General features: G+C 40.6%; 1 long non-coding RNA gene across 1 annotated transcript in view; it reads right to left on the bottom strand.

Moving 5' to 3' along the window:
- LOC139434166 (uncharacterized) overlaps positions 1-8,609 on the bottom strand; it is a 24,632-nt gene extending 16,023 nt beyond the window's left edge. Inside the window, exon 1 of the long non-coding RNA XR_011643581.1 lies at positions 8,388-8,609. This is a non-coding gene — a long non-coding RNA (uncharacterized lncRNA). The remainder of the gene's footprint in view (positions 1-8,387) is intronic.
- Between the last annotated feature and the right edge of the window lie 2,212 nt (positions 8,610-10,821).

Genomic DNA, 10,821 nt, shown 5'->3' with positions numbered 1-10,821 from the left:
AACATCTGCTTTAATCAAATAATTACATTTCAATGTGTGTCTGAATGGACGTGTGCCTCGCATGCTTTGCAGGGTGCGGCTGCAGTTACCAGAAGAAGTGTTCACGGTAAGTTATTCAGAGATTAGTCACTGGGTGTTGGACATCATGTGACATTGACTTAATGACAAAGGGAGTTTTTCTTCTTCTCGCAGACGTGTGGATCAAACAGGAAGTAACACATCCCGATTTCCAGCTGAGCTTCGCTGCTTGTGTTCAAACTGTCGTAATGAATCACTACTTGACTCTTTAGCAAGTGTGCGAGGTTTGCAGAGGTCCTCATTGTGCACTGATGTGGAATCAATGTTCAAAAACAAATATGTGTTGATGCACAAATACTTTATAGTGCAATTAAATTGTTGCTCAACGCTGTATTTAGCATTCATGTTGCTTCATAAGACACAAACAATTCTTTTTATTTGATATCATTCACATCTGGGAAGCATACTTGCTTTGTTGCTTAAGTCGTGTGTGCAACACGCCCTTTTCTCACAGTCAGATTAACGGATGTCTTGCTGCTCTTTCCTCAGAACACCGATCCTGACAGATAAGCTGCTGATGTCACACACACACACACACACACACACACACACACACACACACACACACACACACACACACACACACACACACACACACACACACACACACACACACACACACACACACACACACACACACACACACACACACACACACACACACACACACACACACACACACATCGATCCCAGATAGACTGCAACCAATCAACATCGCCATTACATCCTCCTGTTAATAAACCAACGGCCTGTTAGTCTTGCATCCAGAGAAGTGGAGTACAAATACTTTGTTGCTGTACTTAAGTACATTTTTCTGGTATCAGTACTTTACTCCACCACTTATTTTTCTGACAATTTTTCACTTTGACTTCTTACATGTTGAACACAAATACCTGTACTTTCTACTTCTTACATGTTGAACACAAATACCTGTACTTTCTACTTCTCACATGTTGAACACAAATACCTGTACTTTCTACTTCTTACATGTTGAACACAAATACCTGTACTTTCTACTTCTTACATGTTGAACTCAAATACCTGAACTTTCTACTTCTCACATGTTGAACACAAATACCTGTACTTTCTACTTCTCACATGTTGAACTCAAATACCTGTACTTTCTACTTCTTACATGTTGAACACAAATACCTGTACTTTCTACTTCTCACATGTTGAACACAAATACCTGTACTTTCTACTTCTTACATGTTGAACTCAAATACCTGTACTTTCTACTTCTTACATGTTGAACACAAATACCTGTACTTTCTACTTCTTACATGTTGAACACAAATACCTGTACTTTCTACTTCTTACATGTTGAACTCAAATACCTGTACTTTCTACTTCTTACATGTTGAACTCAAATACCTGTACTTTCTACTTCTTACATGTTGAACACAAATACCTGAACTTTCTACTTCTCACATGTTGAACACAAATACCTGTACTTTCTACTTCTTACATGTTGAACACAAATACCTGTACTTTCTACTTCTTACATGTTGAACTCAAATACCTGTACTTTCTACTTCTTACATGTTGAACACAAATACCTGTACTTTCTACTTCTCACACGTTGAACACAAATACCTGTACTTTCTACTTCTCACACGTTGAACCCAAATACCTGTACTTTCTACTTCTTACATGTTGAACTCAAATACCTGTACTTTCTACTTCTTACATGTTGAACTCAAATACCTGTACTTTCTACTTCTTACATGTTGAACTCAAATACCTGTACTTTCTACATGTTGAACCCAAATACCTGTACTTTCTACTTCTCTCATTTCCCAAACAGCTGGTTTCCTTTAGTCTGAATGTGTGTTGGTGCGTGATCATTATTCCTTTAGAGTCACTGCGTGGCCTATTGATTGGAACACGCTCCGTGTATCCATCACTTCCTGGTCTTCTCTAAAGAAGAGGGACCAATGGAAACGTTGTCATGTTGCCGTTGTTCAGCATGGAAACATTCATTAGCTAACAATGACATTATTGTTCTATTAATATAAAGGGAGGTCAGGTACTCTTTAAAGCAGCTGCTAGCTATGGGTACTTTTTTACTGAAGTACACTTCAAAGCCTCTTTACTTTGACTTGAGTAAAGAAGTTTAGTCAGTACTTCTTCTTTTACCAGAGTATTTTTAAACACGAGTATCTGTACTTCTACTTGAGTAAAGGATGTGTGTACTTTTGCCACCTCTGGTTAGTGTAGCCTGTTAAGCCCTATGCCCCCCAAAACGCAACATCATGTGTCATACCCACCTAACAGGAAGAAACTCAGCTAACTGACGATACAAACAATTTTTACCGAAACAAAACACAAGTCCCAAAAGAAGTGTCTAAATGAGCCCTTAGCGGAAAAATGCTAACGCACTTAGCACAGAACTCACGGTATAAATACTTTATTACTTATCGGATTTGCACAAACAAGATATCAGCTAGCAAGCTGAGATTCCACAGATTCTACAGGTATAAGTATCATCAGTCTGCGATCAAAGCTTGCGGCAAGGGAAGCTAACCCAGACATCACACGACGTAGCTTTACGGAGGAAACACGGAAAATAGTCTTACCTTTTGCTGTTTCTGATCAAAAGTTGTGTTCAATGGCATTAAAACGATAAAAACGCTGCTGAAGGTTAATCCAATGTGTCTGTGTCACTTTGAAATGATTACTGATAATCCACTTTATGGCAATAACCTAGTTTTCAGTTTTCAAAGCGTAACGTAGCTTTCGGTTTGGGCAAACTGCGTGCGCATCACTCTCACTCCTCAATGAAACGTGTAGGTGGATTTAGGAACCTCCCCTCGATTCTATTGGCTCTAACGGTTCAAAAGAGGTGTCAATCATCAAAATCGACCAATGGGTTCCAGAGATATGGAAAATCCACCCAAATGACCCAATAAGTGGGTTTTTTTTCTAAATCTGTCTAAAAAGATCAAATATCACTTGTTTTGCATCAATCTTGATACAGGGTACTTATTATATGTTGTAGTTTGGATTTATAAAGCTTTTAGTCTACTAACCCATCATTCAAGGTTTTCACTAAGTCATGGGTTTATTTTGGATGGACACTATAATTAAAATAAAAAGTAAAATGTTCAATCTGAATTTACTTTAAAATAAAAAACATCTATATTGATTCTGACTCTTCCACATCCAACTCACAGGTTTATCATTGCTTTGAAAAAAAAGATTATTAATGTACCCCTTTTAGAAGTGAAGTTATAGTCATCTGTTCTGGGAATGCCCTTTTCGAGCCTGAGGCCTGAAAAACAGGCTCGTGGCCTAACAGGTTAGAGAGCGAGTCAGAAGTCGGTGAACAAACGTCTGTGAACGTCAGCAGGAATGAAGTCACAGCAGGTTTGCAGCTCGCAGCCTTTTCTCATCTCGACCCCTTTAACAATAGTCTCAGTGTGTGATCAGCAGATGAGAGCAGTGCTTCATGTGGAGAACATCAGAGGTAACGTGGGGAACACAGATCCAGCTCCAGGGAGAGGAGACAGTCAGCTGTTGTTCTCATTAAGCTGCTCCGACCTCCAGCTGGAGTTTCTCTGAGAGATGAGAGGTTTTCATGAGTGGACAGGGGGGGGGGGGAAGTACTTGAATAACATAAAGAAATGGTAAAGTAAAAGTACTGCATCTAAAAAAGGGAAAGTACATAAGTATTGGCACCAAAATCATACACAAAAACACTTATTATGCACAAAGGCCTAATTCAAAATACAACAAATGATATTAATTATTGATTTGTTGTATTTGTATATCGCTTTAAATGTTGAAGCTGGATGAGTTTATCTTAACCTACATAGGGAACTGGATTAGGGGCCACATGTGAATGTTATTGTTATATAAATACTTACATTTTATTTAATGTAATTGCATATTTTATTAAAGAACATTTGCCAGTTTAATTTAACCTCTTATAACATTTTTTTATCGAACGTGTAATAGTGTAAACTGCTTTTCTATTTAGTTTTTTATTTATTTGTATTTTATTTGAAGCAACAGTCAACACACCCAATTTCCCCTGGGATAAATAAAATATTCTGAATCTTAATCTGACTCCGAATTCCATTTCTGAAATAATTTCTCTACAATTTAAAAAATCCCAAAGAAGTTTAGATGTACTGAATGTACCTTATTTCTGTCCTGACTCAGAGTGTGGTGACTGTGTTTATCTGCAGGAGGCTGCGGTTGAGACGTAACGACAAGTCTCTGATGGAAATAGCACGTTATAAAAGGAAAGACACACACACACACACACACACACACACACAGGTATCCATCGCCGAGTCATCAACGCACACGACTCAGCTAGGAGACAGCATCCACCTTTATACGTACAGTCTTCGGCCTCCACCCAGCTGCTGCCTCCACCTCCCTTACATCATCATCAGCTGCACCACAACTGAGAGACATGGAAGCAATTATAGCAGCAGGCACACAGTGAAAGGAGGAGGAAGAACATAAAAGCCTCTGTGTGTTAGCATGCCGGGAACACTGATTCAGGAAGACTTTTTATGTATGTCTTTACAGCAGAGAATAATTGTTGGTTAGAGTGGCACGGAGAAATCTGTTTATCTGTTATACTTAGAAAAGAGTGGTAAAAGGATGACATATGATACTTATAGGTTTAGTTCAGCCCGATAATCTCCATATATTAAAACCACTTTATGATTTTTGAAGTTAAAAGCTAATGTTGGGCTATAAAGGGACTACAGCACGGTCACATGACTTCACGCCACCACCGCTAAGCTAAAGGTGGCTAATGTTGGGCTATAAAGGAACTAGAGCAGTGGTTCTCAACTGGCCTCGGGACCCACTTTTTACTTGGTCAATAAATCGCGACCCAACATTTTGAAGCGCTCAAATCTATTCAACAAAAAATCGTGCTGTAATATATACGCTTTTCAGCATACAATATTAACTAAAGTGGAGTACAGTGCATATATCCCTGATATCCCTTCACAGAACTAAAGTATGCTTTTTAAAAGGTTTAATGAGATGATGGAATCAAAGCTGAACTATATAAGAAGGCACGCATGCTGAAAAGCCAACCCCAGCAGGGGGTCTGGGGGATTCTCCCCCAGGAGATTTTTAGAAATACTAACATAAACTATGCATTCTGGTACTCTGAGAAGAAAATAAATAAATCTATCACTATCCGACATATTAATAATATTTTATGCCATTGTTTGCTTTTCACTTTGTTCTGACAGCTTGAAGAGCAAAGAGGAGATAGTCTGTGTGACTTACTTTAGATTGTGGGTAAGGGTAGATAGCTCCCATTGTTCTGTGACCTGTCAGTCATCAGACCGGGGGTCATAGTTCATTATGTGTTCATTTCTGTCTGAAGTCGTACCCATGGATGTTTAAAGAAGAGTTCTACCGCAAAGTTATTCTCCGTGGGGACTTCCGGCAACTATCTTGATTCTGATTGGCCAGAAGACTCGAAAAAACATCAGCAAAGATATTTTATTGAGAAGATGATCACTACGTGACAGAGGTTTTCAAAACCGTATATGGTCTCTGGTACTTCCAGTTCAACGCCGACTGCATGCACAGCGTTCGAAAATCGGGCCTTCAAAATAAAAGTTTGACTTTTCCCCCAAAAAAAAAGAAATCCAATTTTTTTTTCCCCCCAAATTTTTTTTCTTCACTCACAAATCCACGACCCACTCGAAACGGGTCCGCGACCCACTTTTGGGTCGCGACCCACCAGTTGAGAACCACTGAACTAGAGCACGGTCACATGACTTTACGTCACCACCGCTAAGCTAAAGGCGGCTAATGTTGGACTATAAAGGAACTACAGCACGGTCACATGACTTCACGTCTCCACCGCTAAGCTAAAGGCGGCTAATGTTGGACTATAAAGGAACAAAACGTTATAATCTCGTCACCTTGTGTTAACCACAGACCTTATTTCAGGATAACAACGAAAAACACATTCAGAAAACCATTGACTTACAGAGCAGGGGACGAGGCAGTGCTTTAGCTCATGTCATGTTTTAGGTTTCCTTCTCGACTCTCCTCTGTGCAGAGGCTTTATAAGTCTGACTAAAATAACCCGGATGATGTAATGACGGTTATCTCAACTTGGGCTCTGTGCCATCAAGTGTTCAGTGGAAAGATGCGTTACAGACTGAAGACGTTAACAAATACAAAGACGTGGGTGTTCACCAGGCAGGGAGGATGAGAGATGATATCTATCAAGTCGGATTATGGGAAGTGTATCCAGATTTTTGGAATTTGAGTCAGTTTACAGAGTAAAGCCCAGTTAACACGTTCACTGCAACGCTTCAATTATCTCGAGGAGATGTGTGTGAAAAGGAAAATGTCTAAATCAGATCCTGAGAACTAAGTCTGGGAAATGTCCGACTGAGCTGCTTTTTGTCCATTCGTACGAGAAACCGGCTTAAATGTAAAGAGCCTTTGAGGCATTATTTTACTCCTTTAATGGTCGTATAATTTATAAACGTTGATGGGAGATCGCTGCAGGAGACATGTGGGGATAGCTTAGTTGGTTCTGGAAAAAAAGGATGTATTGTGCAGTCAAGGGTTGAGGTTATACAAGTAGTCTTACAGAAGGTGATATCAGAAAGAAGGGTTTAGAAGTCAATTTAAAGCTGTTTCTTGAAAGTACGTCATGAAATAATAATAATTGTAACACTTCGTCTCCCTATCTCCAGCCATAGTTCCCCAAATATAACCTTTGTCCTTTCCCATCCGTCCACCAGATGTCCTCAGACTGTCCCTCCTTCTCCTCCTCACCTGACTGACTCACCACACACACACACGTCCATAATCAGCCTCTCACCTGTTCCCCTCCCTCTCGTCAGCCAAGCAGTCTAACCAGCTGTTTCCACACACTCTGTTCTTAACTGTTTTCTACTCGTGTGCTTCTGTTACCTGAACTCTACCCAGGACCTGTATCTTCTGACTCTCTGCTTTAACCTTTCGGATTAGTTTCCTGTTCGGATCTACCCATGTCTGCTCGTGATTTGGTAAGAGTTTTCTTGTATTTTGTTGTTGTTTGAACATCATCAGGAGAGGACTCTTTAAAGTAGAGACACTCCATACTGATATACACCTGAACATCAGCTGGAGAGGACTCTTTAAAGTAGAGACACTACATACTGATATACACCTGAACATCAGCAGGAGAGGACTCTTTAAAGTAGAGACACTACATACTGATATACACCTGAACATCATCAGGAGAGGACTCTTTAAAGTAGAGACACTACATACTGATATACACCTGAACATCAGCTGGAGAAGACTCTTTAAAGTAGAGACACTCCATACTGATATACACCTGAACATCAGCAGGAGAGGACTCTTTAAAGTAGAGACACTACATACTGATATACACCTGAACATCAGCTGGAGAAGACTCTTTAAAGTAGAGACACTCCATACTGATATACACCTGAACATCAGCAGGAGAGGACTCTTTAAAGTAGAGACACTACATACTGATATACACCTGAACATCATCAGGAGAGGACTCTTTAAAGTAGAGACGCTACATACTGATATACACCTGAACATCAGCAGGAGAGGACTCTTTAAAGTAGAGACACTACATACTGATATACACCTGAACATCATCAGGAGAGGACTCTTTAAAGTAGAGACGCTACATACTGATATACACCTGAACATCAGCAGGAGAGGACTCTTTAAAGTAGAGACGCTACATACTGATATACACCTGAACATCAGCAGGAGAGGACTCTTTAAAGTAGAGACACTACATACTGATATACACCTGAACATCATCAGGAGAGGACTCTTTAAAGTAGAGACGCTACATACTGATATACACCTGAACATCAGCAGGAGAGGACTCTTTAAAGTAGAGACACTACATACTGATATACACCTGAACATCAGCAGGAGAGGACTCTTTAAAGTAGAGACACTACATACTGATATACACCTGAACATCAGCAGGAGAGGACTCTTTAAAGTAGAGACACTACATACTGATATACACCTGAACATCAGCAGGAGAGGACTCTTTAAAGTAGAGACACTCCATACTGATATACACCTGAACATCAGCAGGAGAGGACTCTTTAAAGTAGAGACACTACATACTGATATACACCTGAACATCAGCAGGAGAGGACTCTTTAAAGGTTTGAACTGAAGCTCCCAGTAACAGTAGCGTATCCTTCTCATGCTTTGAAAATGATCAGAAATGGGATAAAAAAAGTCCAAGTTCAATGATTTGATCTTTGAAATCACTTTTTTGTTTTTGAATGCACACCAGCGGCTTTGCTTCTCACCAGATCCATGTCATTATTTCCCGAATCCAGAAGATAATTTTCCTCACCACGTACTTCAACGTTTTTCTCTGATCCTCCCCTCACACCGTGAGGTCACTTTCGTGCACATTCACATGGGGTAAAACACAAAGTTTCTTCAGAGAGAAAGCGGGCCAGATGCCGATGAGTCCAGAAGAAAAAAAGTGGACGCACCCACAATGACAGCAGCTTCTCTAGGGAGACCTCCCCCTTCATGTTGCCCATGGAAACTGATGTGCTAACACAGTTTACTCAAATGTTCCAGGTTGTTCCTCGGCTGCAGGGGTGTGACAGTGGGGGGGAAGCTGTGTATTGCATGTATGTGAGTCAGAGTACGGGAGGGGGGAGGTTGCGCATGTCGTTAAAGGGAAACTTCTGCCTCAACAGCTCCTGTACCTCTGCACAACGCTGAGGCCAACACACTAATAGAAACCAGACACACCAGGAGAGGCAGAACCAGAGGGGAACTCTGCAGGAGGGGCGGGGGGGGGGGGGGGTTATAAGTTAGAAAAAGCAATCAAATGTAAGTAAATTATGCTTGAACAGCCTTCATGACAGCTTTCCATAGGGTTTAATTTATGTTGTCAGCAGCTCATTCCTTAAAACAGAAGCCTTGGATTGCTGGAGAAATACGAAGGGTATATTTTAAGGTTGTTATGTAAATAAGTTATTGGGCTTTTTCTTATCAACTTGAATCGACTGAAAGTGGTCTTCTTAACACTACTGTGTAATATATGTTTACAGATATATTTAAGAAGTACGATACAAGACAAGCTCAAGTTTCATTTGTGGGACGCATTCCATTATACTTTTTGTATTAGCTGGCCAAATGCGCTATGAGTACCAGATGATGGTGCTCTCATAACGTTCATCGGTTGAACGTGGATTGCTCGACATTTCAACAGGAGATATTCGACCCGCCGTGATTACTGTTGCTTTGGTAAACACAGCACTGCACTAATAAAAGTAATTCATGTGTGTGTGTGTTTCATTCCTGTACCGCAGTGTTGTTTAGCCAGCGCTATTTTATTGGTTTAATTGAGCAGTCCGCAACGATTTGGTACCGCCAACAATAACGTAGCTAGCTGCGATCGTCACTGCCTGTGAAGACGTCTGCCTTAGCGACTCCCAAAGAAGGTAAGAAAGTCCTGGTTAATGCAGCTCTATAGAAATATACACAGAGAACAGGGCAGATAAGACACTTTTACCCAGTTATTTACCCGCTGAGACGGGGGTCGGTTCACATATCTGAGATTTCTCTGTCAACTCTCAACATGCGGACTGATAAGGGGGAAGCCAGCATTGCACTTAAGTGAGATAACTCTTTATAAAGTGAGGACATACTGTGGAAAAACTCCTTCTCTTCGTCTTGACATGTCAATGATTTGGCTTAGGGGTTTAAAGCAACATAACCACAACCACATGCACACACACACACACACCCCCCCCCACACACACACACATACCAGGTATACATCACTTCAGGGGACATTACATTGACTTACATGCATTTCCTGGAGACTTATCCTAACCTTAACCATAACCAACACATGCCTAACCCTTACCCTAAATTTTAACCTAACCCTTACCCTAAATCTTACCCTTACCAAGTCTTCACCCTCAAATTAATGATTCCCCATTTTGTCCCCATAAGGGAGGCGAGTCCCCACATGTGACTGTAAACAGATTTAGGTCCCCACAAGTATAGTAATGCTAGACCACACACACACACACACACACACACACACACACACCCACACACACACACACACACACACACACACACACGCATGTTGACACGTGGCCAGCAGCGTGAAAATGTCAAGAGTTAAAGATGGTGTTTTTAATATTAAGAAATGTCTCATGTGGGAATAGAGGGGGAGGAACAGGGGTGTAATTAGGGACGTTGGGATATCATATGATTCATCGTCATAATTTTATGAATTAGATGTTTTTCTTTTTCCAGACCAGCAGACTTTGACCTCCTTGGAACTGCCTCATTTTATATAAATCACATTTAGTGTCTTTCTCCGTTTGCCCGGAGATGCAGGTCATGTGTTTGCAGGAACAGAGGATCCACTTCAGTCTGATTTTAGTACATGCTAGCGTGGACAGTAAGTGGCGAGGCACTGATAGACGCTAACGGATAATACACGTTACATTTAGACACACAACTTGTACTGTTCAGCCTGGTCTCCTAAAAATAAAATATCATGCCACCAAACTGCATTGTGTATTACATTACAAGGGTGATCGTAGATCAGTGATGTTGAGGTCATTGTTTCCTGTGACTGTTATACTGACGTGTACCATATTATTGGATTATCATTCTCTCAATTAATCTTTATTTGATATGTGGAAATAGAGCCCAGAGAAATGCTGCATCACATTTGAGAAGTTGAAAATCACTGAAACT

Source organism: Pseudochaenichthys georgianus, chromosome 7, assembly GCF_902827115.2.
Source record: "Pseudochaenichthys georgianus chromosome 7, fPseGeo1.2, whole genome shotgun sequence".
In the NCBI taxonomy this organism is placed as follows: Eukaryota; Metazoa; Chordata; class Actinopteri; order Perciformes; family Channichthyidae; genus Pseudochaenichthys; species Pseudochaenichthys georgianus.
Note: the sequence above shows the minus strand (reverse complement) of the source record. Positions and strands in the feature narration are given on the sequence as shown.